The sequence below is a fragment of the Hippoglossus stenolepis genome, chromosome 12, assembly GCF_022539355.2.
Source record: "Hippoglossus stenolepis isolate QCI-W04-F060 chromosome 12, HSTE1.2, whole genome shotgun sequence".
Classification (NCBI taxonomy): domain Eukaryota; kingdom Metazoa; phylum Chordata; class Actinopteri; order Pleuronectiformes; family Pleuronectidae; genus Hippoglossus; species Hippoglossus stenolepis.
In genome coordinates this window covers 21,251,445-21,278,820 of record NC_061494.1, presented here as the reverse complement: position 1 = coordinate 21,278,820, position 27,376 = coordinate 21,251,445, and positions in this window count along the sequence as shown.

The following is a 27,376-nucleotide window of genomic DNA, read 5'->3' as shown; positions in this document are numbered from 1 at the left end:
AAGTGTCGCACAAGAAGGTTGTTGAGGTGCGTTTGTGTCCGTCTGATGAATCCAAGTCCAACATCCATTGACCCTTTGTTTCAGAAAGTATTTAGTAAAGGAGAAAGCTTAGTGGAATTAGGGCGTTTGACACCTGGATGTCCAAAACCGTTTGTTCCTCTGTTACATTTGATCTGGTCAGTCTCACATTGTAATTTAGGTCCTGTCCTGTTGTCCTCACCTACATGGGCTGCGTCTACTGATACTTCAGCAGTTTAGCTATAGTTTTCAATTCAGCAGGTCGCAGTCTTTCTGTTTGAATTGAGAGATTGGGAAAATTAACCGGTTCACTTTGTTTATTTCGTTGCCACCGTCGTATCATCACGGCATCGGTCAGGAAATTGTTTATTGCTCTGTAAAAGAACTGAACCATGGTTGTGTTTGATCCAGACCCAAACCTCCTCTTTTGGTTGGACTGACTTTTGTTTTGCTGGTCTGGACCGTTGTCTGAGGAACCTTCACTGACACATCCCCATCCAGATTACAGCTCCTCTGATGAGGACTTTTATATCGAAAAACAACAAATCAGTTTGAAACTGTCCTTTGAGTGACTCGGTCTTAACGGTTATACAATAAATCCCCAACAGTTCCAGAATGTTCTTGCCATTCTTACTTACAGTAAAATATATTCAAATCATCATGGCTGTTATGTTTTAATGTCTTAGGCAAAGCAGGACATGATCTCCAAAAAAAACAATGGGTGTAAAACCAAAAAAATACACTCTCCCTGCTCTCTGAAACCTAAATTAAGGATTAAGCATCAATTTATTAATGTCGGGCTACTTATACATTCTAAATAGATCTGGAGTTCAAAATTGCCTGTGGACATATGAAAGCGTTAAATAGAGAATAGAGGCGTCAGTAACATGTTGCAACGTTCTCCACATTTTATATAATGCAAACTCAGGAGCCAAATCACATGGTTTCTGTTTTTGGGGCTTTGTGTTGTAAATGTGTGACATTACATGTTTGAACAAGAGAGCTCGGAGCCACTGAGTGGAAGTGTTGAAATCCAACTCGACAAGCGTATGCAGCCTCGTTTCCACTGCTCTCTTCCTTTTCTCTCTTCATCCCCGAGCATCTGTTTGCATCCCAAGCTTCCTGCAACCCCCCATCGCTCTCTCTCTCTCTTTTTTGTTCGGTTCCCTGGTTACCATGTGGGCACAGTGTGAGATGTGTTTGTCTCCTTCGGCAATATGTTTTCCAGACACAGAAAGAAACTGGAGACAGGCCGTTGCAAACCAGCGTGCACACAAACACACGCACACAAACACAAGCCTCTGTGTGCACAAACACTGACAAATTCACATGCAGGCAAGTGCACACACATGCACCGATGTTGGTGTGTGCGAGTCTGAGAGAAGACTGATGTGAAACTCTCAAGTTTGGAACTGGAAAGTGAGTAATCAGAAAGAAAACTGCTGCCAGTCGTACGTGCACACACACACACACACACACACACACACACACACACACACACACACACACACACACACACACACACACACACACACACACCAGCTCTGTAAGCAGCAAATATCCAGGCAACATCAGACGTGTGCAAATACACGAGATGCTTAATGTTGCTGCCGTGTGCTAACACTTTATATTATACTTAAACCAGACCCAAATGAGTAAACATTTAAATATAACTATGAAAATAAAACTGCATTTGCTTTGTATTTTCTGATCTTTTTTCTTTTAGTACTGTTTGTGAAATGCTTTTCAAGAAGAGGGAATAGTTGGAGTTGTTGTTTTGATGAAACAGAAACATCGGGTGTGCCGTGTAACATTTGAAGAGTTCAGACTGTTGTGAAGATTTTGTTTGAACCAGGAATGAACCGGTGCTGAAATGAAAATACACCGTGCCAGAGTGTGACCTCCCTGCAACGTCCGTTTGATCCTCGAGGAAACGTCTCCGGTCCTAAGTGATTCAGTGTTTAGTAGAGAAAAGATCCTGCTGCTGGCAGGAGAATCACTACGAGCAGAAAGCAAAAGGCCAATTTTAACATTTTTCCAAATAACATGATTACAGATGATTTGTTTATTTTTGACTGTGTCCGTGTGCCGATGACTCAGAGGGCAAATTCATCAAACATTAGAGTCAAACTAAAGTAATGGCACAGAAAATACGCATTGAAGCGTCATGCACATGGATGAGCATCATCACTACATCACCTCTGCATGTTTTAAATCAATGTTCACCACATAAAACATGTTTATACAAGAGGAGATGATAGAACGTTATTTTCCGGGTATGTGACCGAACGACTTCACCTTAGAAACATGTTTTTCTAATGCATGATGAAATATCTTTTTCCATTGGCACCACATGAGCACACATGACATGTAATGATGTAATGAGAGGCCTTGATACTTTTCTAATTATGGCAGGAGTGTGTCTCTCACCTTATGCCTGTAATGATGTCACATGTCAGATTGGATTTTGCCTCCTCGTGACCAAATGTGATAAAAAAAAGGTTTCCTGTCACACGAAATAAAGATGAATGCAGTTCTGATCAACTGGAGCCAGAGCTCTGTCGTGTGAGGTGAATGAACTGTCAGTCCGCTCGGCGCCGTGCTCATGACGAGATGTATGCACGGCTGTGAGAGCAGGTAGGGGGGGGGGGATGTGAACACGCCTGCATGCCTGACAATGTACGCATTAGGGTTTTATTTCATGAGCAGTGGAAGTAGCATGGCTCCACAATGTGTTTGCAGCCACAATAAACCAAAACTCATCAGAAACATGGACGTACGTTCATCTATGAGAAATGAGTGAGACATTTAAAAGAAAACGCCTCCATCCATTCATGCTCACATTCACAGATTCAGAGTCTTGAATTAGTTTAATAAATATCATATTTCACCCTTCAGTAGCACACGGGCTCATTTGTTGTAAGTCCAGGTTTTTATCAGTGTGAATATGGATTTTTATACAACATTAGTCAAAGAGGATCAATCAAAATCATCGAGTGAGAAAATCGTTAGGCGGCCTCAACAGAGAACAAATCCAACTGAACTACTTTCTACCCACTGACGGCGTGAGAGTGATGTCAAGCTGAAAGAAACAATATTTACATTTTTCAAATTTCATTCATTCCCATTTAATTAAAGACAGGGCCACAGAGCTGTTATCTCAAAACCTTGACAAATTGAAGAATCACTAGATGTAAACAGGGAAATATTTGTTCATAATTTGGGTGAAATTATACATTTTATACACTTAGTCTTTAAATACATAATTTAAAAAGAAGCTTTTATATCACTTATTGTGAGGAGAAATACTATAAAGTCACCAGGTGTTGTATTTCTACCAATTTCAACAAGGTGATTTAAATTAGAAATACTTGCACCTCCCCACATTTAAAGATAAGGTGAAGTAGCCGAGTAGAGAAAAACCCTTGAAACTCTTAAACAGATGAAGCGTTAGAAGAACGTGAACCTACCTAAACTTATTTAAGCCCTTTTTTAAATGATTTCAAATTCAGATTATTAAATTTAATTTGAGATTCAGATTTTTACAGCACACTTTTGACTTTGTGGTTGATAAAACAAAACAAATTTGAATTAAACGCAGCCTGGTGAATATTATAATTCATAAAGGGTTGTGCAAAATAAAAAAAAAACAGTTGAGTTGATGTAACTTTGTTTAATTACTGCTTCAACTGCAAACATGCATCCTCTGATCCACACACACACACACACACACACACACACACACACACACACACACACACACACACACACACACACACACACACACACACACACACACACACACACACACACACACACACACACACACACACAGTGATTGATCACAGCTCTAAACAGCAGATGAGTCACATCTGCTTCTCTGGTTTTAGGAGCGAGCGGACAGATGTTAGAAGAGCGAGAGGGTATCAGCCTCCGACTCTCTCTCTCTCTCCATCCATCCTTCTTTTGTCCTCTCTCGCCTTCCCACAGTCTTCTCACCTTCCTGTAACCCTCCTTAATAAGATTTCCTCCCGCTATTCAGAAACAAGGTGATTCTCTTGATTCCACATTTTCCTGTAGGGTGCTCTTTTCATGCTCAGCGTGAAGCACGGCCTCTCAGTTCAGGCTGTCTGTCCTGCTTTATTTCACAGTGTTATCTCCGTGAGGCCAAGTCCTGCTCACAGAGTCTTTGTGCCGAAGAGCAGATGAAGGTTGTTTTCTTTGAGAGACCTCAGAGCTTTTCCCAAATCCACTAGTGGACTGATTTTAATGTAGAATTCACTTTAATTGTCGTAATTGCCAAACACGTGCTGGTTCTATCCCATCAAATGTCGGCATGTCTTTGTAAAGTGGAGAAAAAAGGCTCGATTAAGTTGTTGACAATCTTATCGACCAAATAATGAAACATCAATAAAACAACAATCTCCAAACAGGCAGATTCATTTAAGATTTAATAATCTTTAGTTCCAGTTTATTTGCAATTCAGAGACACAACGTTCCGGCAGAAGAGTCATGTCGCTCTGCTCGTGTCATAATGCAGAGAGGAAATGCTTCAACATCAGTGTGAGCAAAATGATTAAATATAATTTTTTTTTAAACCTTGACAACTTTCAGGGTTGATTCAACTTCAACCAAAAGATGAAACAGCCTCTTTAAAGCTCGGACAGTTTTTGCCATTTCATACAATCACCACACCGGTGATTTCATGAATTAGTTTCTCCTTCCTTTCAAAATATTTGCGAATCGATTAACGTATCTTATCTCAGATTTTAGCTGCAACGAAAACCTTTGTATCCGGAGCCACGTTAGCTAACGTTTAAACACATCTGTATTTTTGTGATTTCATTGAAACAGTCCGATTATCTGCTTTTTATCTTCATCTTTCTCAGATTGGACTGAAAAAGTCTCCAGGAACTTTATATTTGGCCTGTACGTTTCAGTTTTTATATTCCCATCTGTGGGTTCGTCAGAACGCTGCAGTCAAACGTCAATCACTTGACTTGTTCCTGTGAAACAGTGACGCAGGAGCTTTTCTTTCCTCCACCTTTCAAATGAATCATCTAATCCCTCCTGCTGAAAACAATATAATTATGCTATCGCTGCTCCTGACACCAGAGGTAGAGTTCGACAAGTGTTAGAAGTTAGAAGTCATGAGAAGTGCATGAAGGCCATAAGTAGATTTCTAATTGTGGATGCTGCGTAACTCAGGAGCTCATCATGTTATGATTAAAGTCTATAATTTCTGGGCTGTAACAACAAGTAATATGGAAAATCATACGTGGCTAAGAATACGTTCTGCAGACACATTGTGTGCCAGGACTACGTGGGTGGTGGTGAGCAACTTAACACAGGCAACCTTTATTCAGAGATCCTTTATTGTTAACAATGCAAACTGAGCAACAAACAAGGCTGTTGCTTCAAATCGCAGATCGCTCCAGAAGCTGAGATTTGAGACACACAAAAACAATATATGAATTTAAATATATGCAGGTGTTTTTAAACCCGGTTGACCCATTTAAAAAAGGCGATTGATTCCTTTCCCATTCCAGATGTTAGGAGGTTTTTTGAGCTGTGGAAAAGGGGCTTTACACAGATGTTGATTATCCACTGCTTAAAAGGTGGAAAACATCACCAGCAGTGTTTGCACCTTTTTCTATGAAAAGATGAGATAAAGACACAACATTCCCACCTTGAACAGGTCCTGTCAACGGGGCTCCTCGCAGATTGACCATCCTCTCAGGGAAATTGAATCAACAAGACACGTCTCAGGGCCTCGTCTGACCTGCGCTCATCTACGGTACAGACGAGTGTTTGCTCAGCGACTCGAACCTTCACACATCTGCACATGTCTGAGGGTGTGAATGAGACAATTAGTGCGTCTGTGTGGGTCTGAGGGATCGTTGATGCTCATGCATAGACACACATATACACTCACTAAGTTTCAGTCTCACCAGTTCTGTTTGCGTTGACAAATTCCGAGGAAACTGCCTCTGCTCACATCCCACAGGTTCTTTTATTTTGTTTGATCAAATCAGTAAATGCAGTAAATGCTTCAAGATGCTTGTTGACTGTGCAACATCTGTCAGTGGCAGTGACACATCTGGCGGCATTTGTTTGTATCCGTACCCACGTGTATATACGCACACACACGCACACACACACACACACACACACACACACACACACACACACACACACACACAAAAACCTTTGTTAGGATTTTGTTCTGTATTTAATGCTACAAAGCAATATTTCCATAAGAGGGAGTCGTGGAAGATACACAGCAGCCACCACATGATCAGCTGCTAAACAGTTTACTCCTGAGCAGGAAGGTTTATTTAATATTAATCTTCACAAATCTCATAAAATGAAACCACGACATTTACAGATGTATAAATTCTATGATGTTAGATGAAGCCTTAAATCTGTCTAAATGAACATTGGTATGATTAAGATCAGTTTTAATACTTGTGAACTGTGTTTTTTGGTTATTTTTTTTATACTTGTTATCTGAATGTGCCGCTGACAGTTTTAGCTTTTTACCTGGTGATGCAGAGACGGACAAGTTAAAAGCCCTTAAAGCTGCACAGAAACATCTAACACACAGAATATTGGGTGAAGATTACGTAGGTCAGGAACAATAAGGCTGTGAACTAACAACAGGCCAGTTCGCACATTTAACACACTTAAACATTTACGTCTTAACGTTTCCTGGCGAGTGTTCAGTGTTCAGCTGCCAACACAGAGCCAGAGCTTCACAGACACATCATTCATATTCTTCAAAGATATAGATTTTTCTTTATAGTAAGCCGTAAAAATATATTATCCATTGGGTCGAACAATTCAAATTAAAGCAGGGTCACTTTTACTTCAGTTTTTTGTACTTCCACCTAAACGGCTTTAAACTGTGGCTGAAATCACTCAACGTGTTACATGTCGGCCTTTTAATTCCCCGTGTCCGCGCGGGTGGAAAGATAACGCTGAGCGCAATGTTATGCTAATGAGACAAGTGGACTGGAGAATCGGTTGAATGGCCACCGGCTGCTCGCTTGTCGATGAAGGTTCAGATGTGGCGTGTGGGCTGGGAATTGAGTCGTCGCTGTCACTGCGGATGTCTGGACAACAGAAACACCTTTGCATATTTATGTGCATGTTAGGGAACTGAAATGTAGGGAGGCTGTGTGTGTGTGTGTGTGTGTGTGTGTGTGTGTGTGTGTGTGTGTGTGTGTGTGTGTGTGTGTGTGTGTGTGTGTGTGTGTGTGTGTGTGAGTGAGAGAGAGAGAGAGTGTGTATAATAAACCTCGTTTTCAGGAGTAGTCACTTGGGAAATCCAGTCCACTCAAGCATGACAACAAAAATAACTCTCCTCCGACTTAAAATGCTTCTAGTGAAGACTTAACCAAGTCAAATTATCCAGTTTGTTGCTTCAGATCAAGATGAATTTTTTATCTTAACATTTGAGTTTCGTGTTGAGCTACTAGCATTAAGTTGTAGACAAAATGTTTAAGAAAGAACTGCTGCTCATTCCACGTCCAATAGATGAACATCACTCGTATCTGCCACCGTCTCTGTTGAAGCGCTCGAGCCATTTGGCTTCTATGATGCAAAGGAAGATATTTTAAAAACGTTGAGCAGATTTCTGAGCCCTTCGGCTTTTATCCGACAACAAGTTAGCCTCTGGCAGAAACAGCCAATATTGTGGGGCCTCTGGTGTAGACAGTGGATATCTGGGCCAAGACTGGAATATGAATGCAGATAAATTAAAAAGCAAATAGCCGATGCATTTTGGACATTGTGGTCAAACTAAACAAACTTGCCCAGATTCTGCATTTTCGCATGAAGAATATCTGTCTAGAGATAAGTTAGATACTGAAGTAACAACACTGACTTCCAGAGATGCACTGCGAGTTCTTTTCTGTCAATTGACTCCATCACGGATTTTGAAATGACGCCTTTTTGCATCAGTACAAGAAATGAAACCGCTGAAGCGACATTGATTCGACGTTTAGAGAAAAGAAATGAGAATATACGGCAGCTGAAACAGAGACTAAAGTATCCTGCACGCTTGTATCGCTCAAACTCTCTTGAGGACAACGCTCTGCTTCTCAGGCCAAAATTCATACGGGCAAACATCACCATGCATATAGAGGCGAGAGGCTCTCACCTGGGAAAAGCCCCCATCGAAAGGAAGCCAGCGGCACCTCCTGCACACACAGTGAGGTCAGCACGTTCCTGAAACCCAAAACAAAAGCAATACTGAGCTCTTACAATCGTAAATATACAGAATAAAAATGCCAACATTATAGAAAATCCATTCAAAGTGCACAATGCAGCCAGTTAGAGGGAGATGAGGCCTTTGCACCTTCTTTTACATCCGTCTACAACGCAGCCATCAGTCTGCAGCTCGATCGTCTCTAATGTCTCTCTGCTGCATTTACACTTTTTCCTTCCACATCTTCAATCCACCTAAGAGGCACGAAGGGGAAATAAGACCGAGAAAGCTCGACACATTATTTCAGCTCTCAAGTTTCTGCTCTGGCTTCCAGGCTTACAAGGAATTGATGTTGAAACTCTATTACATGTTTGCAAAAATCGCTAAATGTGGATATTAAATCAATTCTGATCTTCTACCACAGTATCAACTTGATAGACCTCAAAGATCAATGATAATGAACCATGAAAAACATCAATAATAACCAATCCTGCAGAAATAATAGGTTATTTTTTAAATCTCCGGCTAAGAGGTTATGTTTTCACCCTTGTCCTTTAAGTCGATTCATTGTTTGTTGGTTGGTTTGCTTGTTTGTCAGCAGGTTATCCAGAAGAGGAAAACTAGACAGGAAACTAGAGAAGGGATTCCATCAAACTGAAGAGAGAACTCATAACATTTAGGCGCAGATCTGACATTTTCATATCTGAGTGTGAGCAATTTGTTGCAGCCTGATTGAGACTGTTGGACCTTGGCGGAGGTGCCATTCTTTTTTCTTTCTCATTCGTTTTCTTCCATTCAATCCATTTTCTGTCACTTTCCATAAATACTGAGCAAAGCAGCTATGATAATATACGCGTTGGGTTAAGATCATGGTTCTGGAAAGTAACTGTGTACTTTATTCATTCGTTTAAAGGCCAACTCAGCCCAGAACACTGGCGCTGGACGTTAATCTAAGCATAGAATCACACAGACAATGAGAATGTAATTTCTCTGCTGCTGGGCTCAGACTTCAATTCTAAAAGGTCTGAGATTTGCTGCAACAGAACCACGTGTGGGCTTCACATACATTTATGCATTTTCTTTCCAGACAGGATACAATTATAGAGTTCATTTTGCTTATTTATCTGTCTCTCTTATAGCATATATTGCTCTTGTGCAATTTATTTTTTTATTGCATTTCAACCACAGATGGATGATTAACATCCCGCTTGTTCGGGGAGGGAGACATTCACACCGCGTCTGCTCGTGTAGGTGGATGATGTGTGTTTCACTATTTATGGAGCGTGGGGGAATTATTTTTAAAATTTGTCATCACCTTGTGCTCTGATCTGAAAATCAACATACGTGGCTGCCACACGGCAACGATCACAGGGCCTGAGATCAGCAAAACAGACATTTTGAATTCAATTTTGAGTGACGTATCCAATCCAGGAAAGCAGTTGATGTTGTTGTCCTCACAACAACGGGACAAATCCTCTTTTTGTGGTTTGATGTCAGAGAAATGGAAGCGGCTGCTTTGAAATACCGATGAAGACACTGAACAAACAGTATCAACCGCGGGCTTCTCTCCCGTGGCCGCGGTACAAAGCGTGACGGACGCCATGTGCCACCTGAACGGGCTCAGGCAGCTACTTCACATGATGGAGGACGACTGGTCCGAGCTGGAGGCTCCCGATAAAGCCGAGCTCGCCCAGGACGCTACGTCAAACGCATAAATTCCCGCATTCAATTGCTAATTCCCGACGTGCGCACACACTCTATATCACCGCTAGTTTTGGAGGGACTCATGTCTTCCTAACAGCCAGACGCCGACAGACTGAGATTATCCTGACAGACTGCTGCTGCTCGTCAGCCACAGAAAAAGAAAGGTCAGCGAACACGGAGTGCATTATCACTCAATTCCCTCGTCCTCTCCCCAAACCTCCACAGCTCCACACTTGGAAGAAAGGAGGCCATCCTAAAAGAGGGAGTGTGTGTATTAAAAACACATAGCCAGCGCTGTCCATTACGGTGCATTAGCATTTTGATAACTCGGGCCTTGTCCTTCCCTGTCACCTGTTGGTTGCTGTGTTGTGTGGTTAACCTCATTCTGTCTTCTCTGTTTCCATTTCCCCTCGTCTAACTTTCTGCTCTACATGCAAACCACAGATTGACAGTTGACGCAGACAGACTTTATCTTTCCCCCTTTTAAGCTGCTGTTAATGAGCGACTCTGCCTGGAAAGTTTTTCCGCAGAGTTCATAAGAGAACTTTTCACTCCTTCATTTCTTCTCCACACTTCCTGAGGCTTGTCAGTGGTCGGCAGCGGGACGTTTGGAAAAGTGCTGTAATGTGGAGCAAAGAGCCAGTGGTAGAGGTCTGGATTCAGGACGGAACATCTCCTAATGGAAATATGTCAAAACCACGAGGCAGCAGAAGAAGTTCAACCCATTTACGACAGAGGAAGACATTTAATGCATTTAACTAAAAGCAACAACTTGGTGATTTGAAGGTCAGATTGAGTCGTCCTAGTTAAATTAGTAAAAAGGAAAAGGATGTTCTTCCTTTTGAAAGTAAGTCAGCAACAATACTTTCATATGCAGGTCACTCTGGCATGATGGGGTTAGTGAGATCTGATCAGGTGAGTTGCTGGAACGTTGTTATCTTCAGGTGGGAGAAAGCGATTGAACTATCTTAACTCAATAACTATCTTTAAACTATATCTTTAAAGAAAGATCTGGTCTGGAATCAGTGATGTAGTATTTCACTTATATCACGATGGTAAATCACAACGGTCTTTCACTGAATCAAACCTTTATGGATTCAAATGTTTGCTTCTTCTTTTGTAAGACTTCACAACGTTTGTCAGGATTGAGTCTGAGGACTTTTGAGATATTATCTTTCAGAATTAATTGAACTGTACAGTTTATTTGGTTACGAATACGATCCCAGTTCCTCTTCTCCACAGCGTTGAGGGTGACACTGAACTCAACATCTATTTTTCTAGTTATTATGTAATATCAGCTGATGAATGCATAACACAGAACAGGCCACATTCAAAAAGCTCGACTTTCATCTACTCCCTTTTCTTTCTCTTCATTAAATTCTTTTACCGAACAAAGAAATTCTGAAGGGGACATTTCAATTTCTTTCCATATTGACTTCCTTCAGAGCCAATTAACTCCTGAGGGAAAGCTCACATCATTGACAGATGAGACGGCAGAGAAAACAATGTGCTTTTATGGATTTGACTTTTGATATCTCCATCTACTCAACAATAATAGCAGCTGCCTCGGTTGAGAAGGCAATTGATGTTGCTATTTCTATCTGGGCTGACAGAAAGGTTACAAATCACAAACAAAATGTAGATATGAGCCGGAGTAAGACTGGATTCGTGGAATGGGGATTTTTTTCTGTGTCATGACATTGTTCAGAAAAAATAGGTCAAGAATAGAAGAGGGTGGCAATCGTGAAACGCATAAAATATAACAAACTTAACTGTGCTACTTCTGTTTTCTGAATTTTCTTGCGTTCTCTACAGAAACATCAAGGTTGTCTGCGAATTTCTTCAAAGATTGGTTTTGTTCTGTTCTGATAATTGGTTGGGTTTGACTTATGGGGGATTGGGGAGAGTCTTACCTTCCATAGACGTGCACCCCCCTCAAAAGAGGTCAAAAGAAATGCTCATATTCCTGTAACGATTTCAGACACAACTCAAGTGGGTATTAAAAAATGTGACTAAACTAAATTAAACTGTTATTTACTTGACTTGCTTTACCTTCAGAGTTCCTGTGTCACCTGATGAATGTTCACCAGTTCTACTCTCTGCCTTAACGGGACGTCCCAGTTCAACTCACCCAACTGGCAAAGTTTCTCTCTATTATACCTTCTCCACTACATCCTTTATGACAAGTCAGTTTACAGCTCAACACCTTGCGCCTCTAAAACCCAGGACACGGGTCATCAGCTTTTATTAGCATCATATTAACTCCCCTTTGAAACACATCAGGACTTTGACACTGTGCCTGGAGTTCAAGTTAAAGAACACCTCAAAGTTCTGGTTTCAATCAGTACAATTCATTTGTAACTCCAGAGAAGTACATGGATTTGGGCAACATAGAAAAATATTTTTGAGGACATTATTCGATTTGCTAATAACTGCAGGATCTTTCCATGTGATTTTAACCCACCAATAACAACAGAGTTAGACCCAAGGAAGCAGTGAAGACTAATGTGAGTGTCTTTTTTACTTTAGAGAAAAATTGAAGAGATAATTATAGTTTGGACTTGGAGTTTGCCACAAATACCTCCCACAGAGTCTCCTGACTTTTAGTTAATTCCTCCCAGGGCACAGCTCTCTGCTAAATCAAGAAGGTTAACAGGCCCTTGTGTTTTAATCTCTAAAAAAAGACACATTCCCATTTAGTGAATGTGACTTTTAAGACCATTAATATAATGAGGAGGCTGAGAATAATAATCAGTGACTCAGGCATCATCTTCTAAATGAAGGACACTCGAGCAGACGTCAGTGTCTCTTAGGAAACATCCAGCACTGTGAGGACTGCAGCGTCCACAAAGAGTCGATAGGAATAAACAAGTTAACAACTTTTGACCATAATGATGATTCATGTTAATTTTTATTGCTTTAACAGAATTGTAGCATTGAAAAAAATCTATTTTTGTCAAAAGTGAAGCCAAAGCGTCTGAATCACCCCCCTGGTGGCCGGGTGCAGTATATGATGTCACCCCACCTCCTCCATGTCAGCAGATGGGCCAAACTAAAAAGTCAACATTCGCATTATGGTTTTGATAAATGATTCGATGCTTTAAAAACAAGGTTAATCATGTAATTCATTTCTGGGGAGTAGAAGAGATGTGTTGTCCATCTTTGTGTCCCGGCTGCGACATGGTCCAATCTCGATCGCTCTTTTAGAGGCTGGAGATCATTTAAAATACAGAAAAAAAAACGTTAAACCATTGAACAAACTGCCAGCGAGACAACACAATTGTTGACACGATGATGATAATGGAGCCTCAGTGTTTCCCCGGCTCTTGAACACTGCAGAGAGCGAGCAGCTTCCTGTGTGTTCCTTCCCCCACTAACACACCTGTTTATCACCGGGACTTGCAGAATCTGGATGTGCAACCTCACAATAGCTGTGAGCATGAATATATTTGCAACCGTAAAGTCTCGCTGATTGTTATCATGTCATTGTCAACTCCTACTCACCGGGAGTGAAGGGATCACGTCACCTCGCTGTCAACACACGTCTCAAACCCAGAGAGACTCCTGTTTTTAAGATGAGACTAAAACAGTGAGGAGGAAAAATATGCTCCTGCTTCACGAAGTCTCATCTGTAACACTGGACTTTTGTAGTTTGTTAAGAAAATAACATCTAAATACTGAAAACTGATCCCTTGAGTACAAGACAAGTGCAGACAAGGCGTTGATTGGTCTGAATAACTGGACTGATCCACATCTGACACAGTCTGATAACTTTCTGCAGCTGAGCAGTTCTGTCAACACATTTCTTGCTATTTCGGAGTTTTATTGGACAGTCAGAAAAAGACACCATCTGCACCGAGAAGTGTATAAATGTGTGAAACTGCCGTGCGGCTCTCGACTGCAGTTTGTGGAAGGGGGTCGTTGAGCTGTGTCATTTTTAATCAGCATGTACATGTTTGTGTCCAGTGTTGCACCGTGTGTCCTCGCTCTCCTCACAACAGGCATTAGACATTATTTTATTACATCTGTTTTGTATTTTATTCCCATTTGTGTTTTTGTATCCCATTAAATTGACTCATCCATTTATTGTCCTTTTTTTATTGTTTTTATAACGTTTAAAATCTATTTTATCGCATTATTGTTAGCATTTTTATATGTTTTGTTAATTCCCCGCTCATCTGTCTCTCGTGAAGCACTTTGAACGGCACTAACCTGCATGAAAGGTGCTAAACAAATAAAATGTGATTGAGTGGGGGTGCTGGTCTCAGGGATTTGTGTATGTGCGCTCATGCATTTTAGGATTTGAAGAGAAAATGAACTAAATTTGTGGGTTTTCAGTGTTATTTGCTGATCAACTCTTCTTTAAGGCCACAGGCGATGACACAGACCTGATAAGTTCACCACAACTTTCAGGTAGTTGCTCAATTACCTTGTTTTTATACATGAAGGCTTCATCAAGGTGCTTCTTGTTTCTCTTTCACCTCAATAGCCAAAGGAATCGGTGGATAAACTGCCACGTCATGTGTTTTATAGCAAACCCAAAAGCAGAATGAATGCCAAGGATACAAAAATAGAAAAAAAAGATTACAAGACCAAAGTCGGAGAGACAAATTAAAAATCCCTTAAAAGGCCCAAAATGTTTCTGGCAGCGGCAGAATAAGAACATAAATGCAGCTCCTGCCATTTATGTGACTGGCTTTTAATTTGAAATAAGTCTTATCAGTGGATTTACTGCACATCCCAGCCTATAAAATACTAAAAACTCATTTCAGTAATTAAAAGACCATTTCAAAGGTTCTACCATCGTATTAAATACTTGGCTGGGACCAGCTATGAACACATGTTCTTGACATTCATGAGATTTCGGTAACAACCTGTGATAAGTGCTGTATTTCAAGAGACTCCAGGTGATGTATTCATGACAGTTTAACAGATATCTGTAGATCTTCACTGGCCACGGGGTTAAGGAAGAAACGCCACAACCTGCCTGGGGACAAGTAAAAGCCACTCGTGATAAATGCCCCCCCATTGCTCATAACAGGCCACAAAACCAATTTGAAACCCCCAGCATGGCGCCATGATACATCAGGTTAATTTGACGTAACCAATTTAAGGTGTCATTGTGGTTTAGTGATGGATGGCGCCCAGCTTGACGTGGCGGGTGAAAGCGGTGAAATACAGACGTCATTTATCTCACGTCCCTGCTGTGGCACCGTCCTGTCCCTTATGCCGCGGGAAACTCCCCCCCGACAAGAGCATCCGTGACAAGGTGAGGACAATGTGTGTCAAACAGTCACCGGGTGGAGAACAGTGGATGTAGAGTTTCTTTCAGAGATTCTCACTCAGGTTCAGAAGTTGTACAAACGTATAGGCAACTGGACCTGCTGGCGTTTTTCATATTCTATAAATCCGGTTCACAGTCGCCTACGTAGACATGTTCAACTTCTGAGGACACCTTGATCTGTGTGATTCCCTAAGATGAGTAAATAACAGTAAATATTTGACTTCTAGACCGTCCCTGTAGAATTATATTATAAAACAAGTCCTCAGTCACACTCACTACATTTAAATAGAGACCAATATTCAGATAGAAACCTGATTAAGCCAATAAAAAGCAATAATCAAATTAGTGCATGTGGAGGATAATGACCTCAGTCACATTGTATAGACATGTAAAAATCATCGTCAAAATTATAACTCACTTTATGGCATCAATATATATGAGTGTAAACCAGACCCCCAACATATTAAACATGGTGGCATCGTACATTAAACTGTTTCAGGTTGGGGTTCGAAGACCTGTGGAATAAAAGATACAGAATATGTTCCGTAACGTGTGTATAGGAATATGAATGGAATATTCTATCAGCAACTGATGTGAACATCATAATCCAAACATTTCTGAATAAGATCAATAGTCGGCATATTGCTGTCCATGTAAATGTAGTCAGCTCTTTCAGGAGATGTGCATTCAGCAAATGGATGCACTTAGGAACCTGGATGAGAAACAACAACAAGTTGTATCTGTAATAGAAATGAAAAAGCAGTTAAAGCTGCAGTACTTGTCAAAGGTTTAAATAGTTTTGTGTTGATACAGTCAAATTTGTGTCATCGATCCTTCATGCAGTATTTTCCCAAATGTTTAATTGTTGCAGAGCTTTGACTTCATCAAACCTCAAACGAGGGTTTACTGACAGGAATTAGATTAATGAGCTTTTACAGTCACTTCAGTTGTTCTGTTTTGTTGTTTCACAAAATATTGGCAGATTTACTTTACATTTGAATTAAATTGTCTGTTTTATATTTGCGTGTTTACAGTTTGCACAGTATTTTAGGATTTTAGATTGTCTTTGCTTCTCTCGTTTTGATCCTGCGTCGTGTCTCCAGATTAAACGACGACGCCCTGCTGGTTTAAATTGTGCCGAAATGACACAAAAACACAACACAAAGCGTAATCAAGACGCTTGCAGAGCCGAGATGTTTGAAACAATTCTGTTTCTAAGGTTCAAACTGCTGATTAGCTTCGAAGGAAGAAATTCAGAAATCAGCTGCACTGGAGCCACACACAGTGAAGGGACTCTTCATCCTGTCTGAATGAGACACGTCTTACATCTACAGTGTTTTTTTTTCCAGGGGAACAGACTGATCAGAGCAGACACTTATTATCTCTGAGATAATGGCTGTCATGATGACTGACGCTCATTTTCTGCAGGAGGACGAGACAAAAGCATCGTATCTCCGCGGTTCAGTCCTGTTAATTGTTTCTGTTTGCTACTTGAACTGCCGCGATAAAAGCAAGACGACAAGGAGCGGTGATTGTGTTGTTGAAGTTTCCTGACGTGGAGGATTGACAACGGTTTAAGGGACAATCTGACAATCGGAGGCCAAAGAGGGAGGAGAGAAGAAAACGAGTGGGTGATCCAAGAAAAGAACTAGAAACACAGTGTTCCACGTGCAGTTCAGAATAAAAGCCTCTTATATTATCATACATGATATTTCATCCCGCTCTCCTCGCTCCCCGCTCCCTCCTACATTACAGTAAATATATCCTGCTCCTGCCATATTTGTTTTGGCTCCTGCAGGACCGACTCCTTCCAGACCCTTTCTGCCTGAGGCCAAAGTCTAAGCAGCCGCTGCTCAAATCGGGGCTTGGAAATGGCCTGTTATAGTGTCGGCCTGTCAGGGAGTCTTTGGTTGGCGCTGCCGGCTTTTTCAATACACGTCAAATTATTTATACATAACAGATCTATACTAGAAACTACAACGTTTCTATGAACAAGTGGAGAAAACAAGAAGAATCACACACGCAGGCTTTTTATAGGAGTTACGATCCCCAACATCTCTCATATGTATTTGTAGCTCACTCACTAGTTATTTTCTGTTTCTCTCATTTCTTTTTCTTGGATATTATTTGGGTGATCTCTTAATGACCATTAATCTCCTCAGAATCAATTCCGATTAAAAGCTCCCTTTCACAGAACTATACAAGAGACAGTTTATTATAATATATCGCAAGCGACTCGTACAAACAGAGTTCTAATAAAGATTAAAGCTTTGAGCTCAATAGAAATGGTTCACCAGGGCCTACATTGGTGTTTTTGTGTTTTCATTGCTGCTTGTCTGTTTTAGCAGGATTACACAGAAACTACTAAAACTGTTCTATTGATACTTGGTGTAAAGATGGAATATGGGCCAAGGAAAAAAACAACAAAACTTTGAATTCACGCTCCTGCTTTCTTGGAGATTTTTCAAATACTTCATGTCTCTAAACTCAATCAATAAATTATAAAAGTACTAAAATTGAGTTAAAAATGTAAAAAGTACAAACGTTTTTTCAAAATATTTGATAAATAAATGTAAAACATTCAAAATGTTTCTGAATATAGAAACATGAACAAAGTACTTGAAAACACAGTTTTTGAAATATGCCCATTTCCCCCACTTTGCTCCTGTGATGGAAATTCATCTTGAGATTTGAAATAATGAAATTCTCAGACTGGAGTTGCCTTTGAGTCTTTATAATAGTAAACTCTGCAGAGGTTACACAACAAGCACGGGTGCTCAAAATGGAACTGGCCGCAAGTTCACAAAAGCCAGAACTTATACAAAGAGGCGTTTCATAAAACATAATATGAAAGACATGAGATCATCTGTGTCTGTCCGTCCGCTGTAGCAGTTGGAAGAAAAACATCACCAAATAAGGGCATGCACCCTGTTGATCAAGGTCATAGCAGTGAGACACCACCAAGTAAGGGTTCCATCCTGTCAGGTAGACAGTATCACAGCAGTGAGACACCTGGTCAGGGGGATTTCCAATACCTTAGACACTGGTCAGTTGAATTTTCCACTACACTCCACATTTGCTCCACTCCTGTCTTTCCTCTGCACCACCAGGAGTTATCAAGTTCTCCACCACATGTAAAGAAAAATAAATACTTTATCACGAGTGTACTTCTTGATGAGGTGGAAGACAGACGCCTCAGAGTTCTGCTGAAAAAGAAGAAATGCTGCAAAGGCTTATATTTTATATTAATTTAAACAACAATCTAGGTTTTCAGACAGGTTGAACTTGGACCATCCTGTGGAAACTGGCTTGTGATCTAGGGTCATTTATTAAACATGATGGTTTTGTCTTTCTGCGACTTCATAGATGCCATTTCCTGTGTCATGGTTTTGTATTTTCAGTTTATTAGTACCTCCTCGTGTTTCTTGTACATCCCTGTGTTTATGTTTGTTTATGAGTTGTTTCTGTGTTTCATGTTTTCCCACTCCGTGTTCTATTTCCTGTTTTATTTTGTAGTCTCTGTTCCTTAGTGTGTTTTCTTTCTTCACTTCCTGTCTGTGATTGCCTGCAGCAGTCCTCATGTGTTCCACCTGTGTTCACTTGCCCCTGCCTTCCCTGTGTGTATATAAGTCTCTGTGCTTCCCTTTGTCCTGGTCGGTTCGTTGTTTTAATGCTGTCGTAATGTTTGTCGTGATCTCCTGTGCTTTTTGTATGCCCTGTCCTCTGAGCTCCTGTCCTCTGCATCTCCTCGTGTAAGCCTCCAGTGTTTTCCCCTGTGTGCTTTTTGTTTTTTCAGTTTTGACCTTTTTGAGATTCCTGCGTTTATTCTGATTTTTCTGTTGGACATTTCCTATTAAAAAGACTCTTTTGTTTAAAACTCTCCATCCTGGGTCCATCTGCCTCACCACACCTGACAGCTTGTCAGTAAATAAGTTATTTTTTAGTGATAACAGATAAATAAACATCTTAGATATCGAAGGACGGAAGGAAACAAAACAGCAGAATCCAAACAGAGAAATGCTTCAGGAGAACTCGTAGTGAAAAACAAGGTTGATGTGTTAAACTTGGGAAGTCGAGGTGAAAAGTTCCAAAGTTACTGCTCTTTAACATTCCTACATTCACATTAACTTTCTCTCACACAGAACTGGACGGTATAAAAACGTTCCTGTTCAGACACAAGGTCGTCGTTTCTCTGTGATAATCTGCACAGACCTCGGTGTCAGAAAAACAGCTCAATGTCCATTTAGTTGTCGATGACTCTCAGAGAAATATCGATATTCAGTTGAAAGGAGCTTGGAGCTGTGGTTTGGGGATTTTATTCAACATCACACACACAAGTAAACAAACAAAACAAATGAGAAGAAACTTACTGAACCATAGTAAACAAGGTTGTAATATTGTAAGTCAAGTAGTAATTGTTGTTGACATACAGTAAAGGTTGGAGTTCTGTCTTCCCATTTGGCAAAAAGTTTCACATTCCTTCCATCTTTATGAAAAATCTCATTTAAATTGTTTTGCAGAATTTACAACTTACCCATTTCGACTCCTTTCAGTGTTCACACGTCATAATCCACTATTTGATAATTCCGCTGCTTTCAGTTCAATTCTCTTCCACTTATGTCTTTAAAAGCTTCAAATCCATTTAAATCAACTGAGTGTTTGCATTTCTTCAGTGTGAACACATCATTATATAACATTTAACCAGGATTATGAAGCTCAAGTCTTTTCCCCCCCCCCATGATGTGTTTACTTGATGTGCACAAGCCCCAGTGCATATGATGATGTTACCAATTAAAATCCAAATTCGTACTTGATTGCTGCCTTTATGGGCTATTTTATTTTTAACTTTAAGCGATATCTAATCATTCCCCTGAGCTGTGTCGTCTTCAACGTTAAACAAACCAACCAGCAGAAGATGAACACATCACAGAGTTTTGTTGTAGATGATCCCAGTCGAACACGAGTGACCTTTAACCCATTATTTCTTATGGTAAAAATAGTTATTCCCTCACTCTGCCCCTGCAAATGTCATCAAATCCCCACAAAGGCTTCACCACAGAAAAGGTGATTAATTAAAGCAATTAAGGCAATGACGCTTTCAATTAGGGCTGATATGAGCTGAGCTGAGTGGTGAGGGAGGCGCCTGTGGGCGGCAGAGGTGATGGAAATGGAGAATATCAACCAGCAGAAGGTAATGAGCTGAATGAGGAGGCTGTACCTGAGGAGAGATGGGGAGATAGAGAGAGGAGAAGGAGAAAATGGAAGAAATGAATTACTTCTCATCTGTGAACGTCTCCCTGCAGCTGGGATTGTGATGGTTCCATCAAACAAGAGATTTATCCCAGTTTGTTCCAGTTCCACAGATTGCGCTACATTCACACAGGTATTAACGTTCATCTGCATGTGGACAGTTTAGTCAGTGTTACATCATTTATTGTCTTTCCTGACTTTTGCATATGTTTTTTGTTTGATAATTTAACCCACTGACACAGGCAATAATGCAATACTGTGATTAAATTAATAGTCTCATTAAAGCAATTACAGCGACGCATTAAAGTGAAAGCTCCCCGTAATAATCATGTTCTGGTGATTTGGGCATACAACCGTTTTCAAGAGCTGCCTACACACACGCATATATGCATATATTTACACATACATATGTGCGGATAAAGGGTTAGCGGCCAATAATGTAGTATTATTGAAATGGCGATCATTTCAATAATCAAGTAAAGAAAATCAAGTAATTATCAAGTCATTAAAATGGTACTCGCATCACAGTAAGAAGGTTCCCAGTTTGAATCCTGGTTCCGTGTGGAGTTTGCATGTTCTCCCCATGTCTGCTTGGGTTTCCTTCTGGTACGCTGACTTCCTCCCACAGCCCAAACACATGCAGACAGGGGATGTATTAGAGACTGTAATTAATTTGTAGGTGTGATTGTGGGCTTTATGTCGGCTGACAGATAACGGATGGATAGGAGGGGAATTGCTATCAAGTATCCCTGGGTCTTGTACACACCGCCTTAGAGATCAGGTGAGATGTTCAGACATCCGGAGGGAGCTCGGAGTAGAACCTCTGCTCCATCATATCGAAAGGTTGAGGTGGTTCGAGGAAGAAGCCAGGATGTCTCCTAGGTGTTTTCTTTTGGAGGTTCACAGGGCACGTCAAACCTGGAGGAAACCCCGGGGTAAACCCTGGAGGTACGACTTATCTGGCCGGGGAACACCTCTGGATCCCCCAGGATAAGAGCTGAACAGCGTGGCTGGGCAGAGGGACGCTTGGGTCACCAACTACCTCCACAAACCAAGCCTGACTAAGTCATGGATGATTTGGTCAAGAATAAATAGCCCTGCAGTGAGCTATTAAAAACAAGTAAATTGATGTGATCTAATGCTCCATGTAGACGTCCTATGATGCAGGTCTGAGGTTTGATTCCTGTGAAAGAATGGAGGCAGGACTACAAACGTCCCTGAATGAAATCAATCCAATCTTAAACACAGCGGATATCGTCCACTCTTCATTTACAACTTTCATTTGAAATAAAGCGATCAGCTTCATCAGAAGCAGCTGTAAAGAAAAGAGAAAGGAAGTAAAACAGATAAACGACGACTGTCAGCTGTTAAAACATCATTAAAAAGACCGGAACTAACCCGAGTGTAATTTATCCCAGAAACCATTCTCATTTATGAAAGCTGTTATCGGGTCTGATCAATTTTCTTTAGCCAGAGTGGGAAGTTTAGAAAACGAGTATAAGGGGCATGTAATGACCAGACAGACCAGGACAGATGTGATTGTGTAAACCTTCATCACAACATCCGTCACGTCTTCATTGGGCGTCTGTGGCAGCTTTTTGACTCTTGTGGATTTCCAGGAGTAACTGAGGGAGCGGTGGAGAAGTCTGGATTCGAGCTGTGCGTCCAATACGTCTCCATAATGTCACTCTCTGGGCTCTTGTCCTCCTGATGAACTGTCCCGCGCATATTTAGGAGCTGAGATACAACCGCCCTGGTATCCGTGCTCAGAAAGCACCGGAGCTCGGCAGCGTTTTCACGAGATTGAATCAAGCTTCCCACTGTACTAGGTGCACGTAATTGCACTCGACATACATCAAATTAAAGGCAGCGGAGGGAATGCTCGTACTGAACTGTGCTATTTATGCTCCGTCCTTCCTGCAGACGGATGCGTTGCTTTAGGTAACAAATATATTCCACAAGCAGCTGCTTGTCAGCTCTGGATAAAAATAACATCAATTAATTTGCACACACACACACACACACACACACACACACACATATATACTGTGTATAAACCTATAATAAAACAAATTATACATGTACTTAAATAAAACTGTGAGCACGTGTGTGTGTGTCTGTCTTGCAGCTGCACATGTTCGTAGCACATCGCAGCCTGAATGTTTATGTTCACATTGAGGAAATGTTTTCTGAGATTTAGACGGTTGCACTTAGTGCTGAGGGTCCGACACGGTCGACCACAGGATTTGCAGAACGACCACTTTGGACTCTCGTGATTGAATTGATGGAGAACGTCGGTTTGTTTGGCTGAAGCTGCTGCAGCTGAGTGTGTTTAGAGTTATTGCAGAAAGTAATGGTTCTGTACAACCGCATGAATATGCAGTGGTTTGCCTTTATGTGCTTACAGCTCATGTTGGAGCCAGTTATTGTGCAGCATGATTGAAACAGCTGATGCTAATCAGCTAATGCAACTGCAGTAGTTTGGCCAAACAGCTGTTTTAATGTTGTGGCCGGTCGCTGTGTTGTATCCATCCGTCCATTATCCATTCAGTCATCCATCCATTCATTATCTATACGGCTTATTCTTTGAGACCGGAGCCAATCCTATCTGAAATTTAACAAGACTCCAACGTATAATTTGGTGCTATGCAAAGAGAACTAACTTGAACTGTAGATATAAAATGTGAACATAATGCATCTGTGTACCTGCAGCTGGTTTAATGCTGTTGTTGTGGTTTCAGCTTCAAAGTTTTAGTTGAAGTTGGCATTTTGTTTGTCTGTTTTCTGGAATTGTGCCAAAACTACTGGACGGACTACCATGAAAATTAGAAAGATGCATGATGGGTCAAGAAGATTCAATACATGCTGTTCCTTTCTTCGCTGTATCTCACCCATGTGAAGTGTATGAGCTTTCCCTGTTGGGCAGACTAGGTCTGTCATTAAAACTGTACTTAACTTTTTAAATTATAAAAAATCACAAAGCAGCCGAGTCAGTTATATAAGTAATGTGTACGAAGAATAAAAAAAAAATGTCAGTGCTGATTATTTCTCTGAAACCGGAGTTGAATCTGGGTTTCTGACCCCTGATGTGAGCTAATAACCACTGATCTGTGTAAATGTTCTTGTTCTAATTTGGAAGCAAATATTAGAACATAAATCTCAAGAGCAATTAGCTGCATATAGATTCACCCGAGACGACTTCCCCATGTATCTGTGCGTCTGTCACGTTGAGAGACTCTGGTTCAGTGAGGTGCAGATTCCTCTGACGTCCGGATCTGTCACGTCAATAATGGATGTGAAGTTGAAAGTCTGAAAATACTCTCAGCTGGGACAGTGAGTCTCTGACTGGCCTGAGAAATACAGGAGTTATAATTCCCTCGGAGCAGCTGGCGAGCGGGATCTCCCGAGTATCACAGTCACACACACTTATCTCCACATGGAAACACCCGGAGAATATTTACATACCCATTGCATTCTCCATCTGTATACGTGAGTCTCTGCCTAAATGACGCTTTGACAGATTCGGTCCCCGTCTGCCTCACTTCTGTCTCACGAGTGTGGATGTTTCGTCACATGCTAACGGGAGAGTGAGAAATGGTGTCATTACCGTGGCTACGTAGAGGGAAGGCCATAACACCAATTAAAGGTGAATGTCCTGCAATTAGACGGCACAGAGAGCGGACTGGAGGCGGATGGGAGGGGCAGAGTTTGTCCTCGAACAAAAAAAAACAGATACTCAGTTGTGACTCGTGACGAGACGACCAAGGAGAGGAACCCTGTTTGAAATGTAAGTTGAGTTTAAACAAGGCTCCTAACAGATTTGAAATAGCCTCTTAATTAGGCCAAACATCTGGTGTGTGGGGCGAAGCGAGGTAGCTGCGCTGCTGCTGTAAAACATAGCTGTTGCATGTCCTCTAGGCAATATGATCTGCAACCTGTATGACTAATATGTTCTGTAATGTGGCGTTACGCAACCCGGGATGACACAAAATCAACACACCACCTGCCGGATGGAGTGTGTTGAGCATGAGCAATGTTGCTTCTATATGTAGGTGGTGGGTAAACTATCATTCAATCAGCTTTTCTCAATCCAGTGTAAACTGTGCTCCGTGTTGTGATAAAGATGCTTATTACACCCGGAGGAAGGAAGACATGCGGTGCAGGCAGCTGGATCGACGTGTGTTACATACGTGTTTCAGATATGACGTAGCAGCAAGGTTTTGTAGGATTTGGGAGTTTACATTGTTCCCCCTGCGGCCTCTGGCCCCTCCAGCCCTTCAGCTTCCTGAGGAACAACACACAACATAATCCTCAAGACTCAAGGTTCATCATCTTTGCTGGTACATTATTTAAATGTGGACATCCTTCCCAGCGGGGGCAGCATTAAGGAAAAGGAGCAGTTAGATCGTTATGAAAGACTTCCTCAGTCGTGTCTCAACATCCCTGCCCCTGTGCATTATTAAACAATTATTACACTTTAAGTACTTCTAATTGGATTTGCCAAATACGTTTTGGTGGAAACACATTTGCTTTGAGGAACTTTATTCCCCTTGTTCCACGAACACTCTCACCAAGTAATTATGTCCAAATACTACTGATTCTAATATATATAAAAGGACATTTAGTTGTTGGCTGAACCACAGACCTTCAGTTTATAAATGAAGGACTTATAGACTGGCATGGTTGGGTTCACGCAATTAATACACCTCTGGTTAAAGCAGGGAAAAGATTGCTGCTTTTGTTCAGTGCTGAGAAAATAACCATGTGCAAAAGCGAAGTACGCCTACAACTGCTTCGCCTGTACGTCTGACCTGATGTTCTATCAGCATGAGACCTGTTGTGCCAGGTAAAGAGAAAGGAGTGAGGACGGCGAAGAAAAGCTGGTTTAACACGAGCCCGAACAAATCTGCCACGCACTCGTAGTCTTTCATAACCACGGCCTTCGGATATTTACATTATGTTTGAGCTGGAGGAAAAATACAAAAAGTCATTTGTTGGCTTGTGACAGTTGAATAGACAAGAAGCGAGAGCTGTGAAGTGTCGGGATTGTGGGAAAATATCGTCATTACTGATGTTTTAATGCAACAGTATTTTGCTCAGTCGGTAGCGAGGCTTAGCGCACGTAGAGCACATGCACACGAACACACAGGCGGAGCGGCCAACTACGAGGTGATGTTTCCATTGGGTTATTTCCCTTTTGATAACTTAATTCCTTACTTGAATTTGAAAAGCAGGCTGGAACCATTAAAGGCAGAGCACTGGTGCTGAAAACACACATCAAGGCTTACGGCTCAGAGAAAATTGACTCACAATCAAGACGCTCCTAATCCACTTTGAACCGTCAAGGGTTAGCGTTCTTATCTCCTGCGGGAGACGAGAGCGGCTCCTCTGTCGGGATTGGATGGATGTGCGAGTGTTGCCGCGCCGCAGTGGGTGCACTCGCTCTCTACGTGCATGTGTGTGACTGAATTACTCAAGGTGTCCAACTGCAGTGTGTGTGACCTTTTCAGGCAAAACACCAAATCTGATTGATATCACAGCAGGGGAAAATACCCAAGTCACTCACTGTATCTTTATCATTCATGTTACTTCCCTTCCCTGATCTTGTCCTGCATAACCCCTCTCCATCGATCTCCTTCTGGCCATCAGTCCCTCTCCTCCTCTTTTTCTCTTCATTTGTTTCCTCACTTTGCTATTCCCCATCCACTCCTCTCAACGTGCCCGTCGCCTCGTCGTTATTTCCTCTGGTTCTCTGCCTTCCTCTGTCTCTGGCTGCTGACTGACAGTGCGGACATGGCGAGGTAAATTGGGATGTAGCTGCAATGACAGGCCCTTTGTATTGATTTGTTCATTTTCATCATCCATCACAGTGTCCATGGGGGCTCTCACACACACACACACACACACACACTTGCACACATTTACAAACACGCGTGCACACACATGCACACACAGCGCTTGCAGAAAGAAGAAACCTGTCCAGGTCCCAGGCCTAGTAAACTAATCACATTACCTTGATGGAGTGGACCAGGGAACCTCACAAGGCCGCAGTGCTCGAGAGAAACAGAGAGAAAACCTTCTGCTTCTGTCACTACCTGGACTAACGCTGAAACAATAAACAAGATGAACAGGCCTAAAGCGGATTCAGCCGCACGATGAGCGATGGAGATTTGTGCATTACCTCCTCCTTCCTGATTCGTTTGCATATTGGCAGTTTGTGTTGTAGTTGGTTGCGGCTGCATAGTTTCAGGTAACACACTTCATCTTCTGCCATGTTTTGTGTTAATTGAGCTCATCCAGTTTTCCAGTGTGTCAGTGAACATGCAATAAGCTGTGAGGTCATCTCAGTTATCTATTTATGAGCTAGTGTAACTATGACTGTCCAGAGTTGGCTGGAGATGTTTAACTTGTTTTTCCTCAAAGCTTAATTAGTTGTTTAGCAAAACGAGATTCCATCTTGTAGATTTCTCACTAAGATATGTTAATGTGGTGTTTTACTTTTTAAATGTCTAACTTACTGCTACTTTATTGCTTAAAAATAAAAACAGTCATGTTTTGCTCATTTTTAGTTTGTTATTGCTCTTTATTTCATTAACTTTATCGATAAATCTTAATCATCCCTTCTCATTTTAAGATTAATGTTTTGTGCATTGTCCTTTTTTAATTAAAATTAAATGAAAAATAAATAAAAAAAACATATTAAACCAATGATTGAGACTTTCAGACGCTGCATTGCTCTTGAATTTGACCTTTATTGTTGAAGGACCAGTGTGTTGGATTTAATGGCCTCTAGTGGTGAGATTGAAAATTGCAGCCAACTGAATAGCAGTCCTTCACCCTTCATTTTTTTAATGTGTGACTGTCTGGTGGCTTGCACATGGGTGAAATGTGGCTTTAAGGCTTTCTAG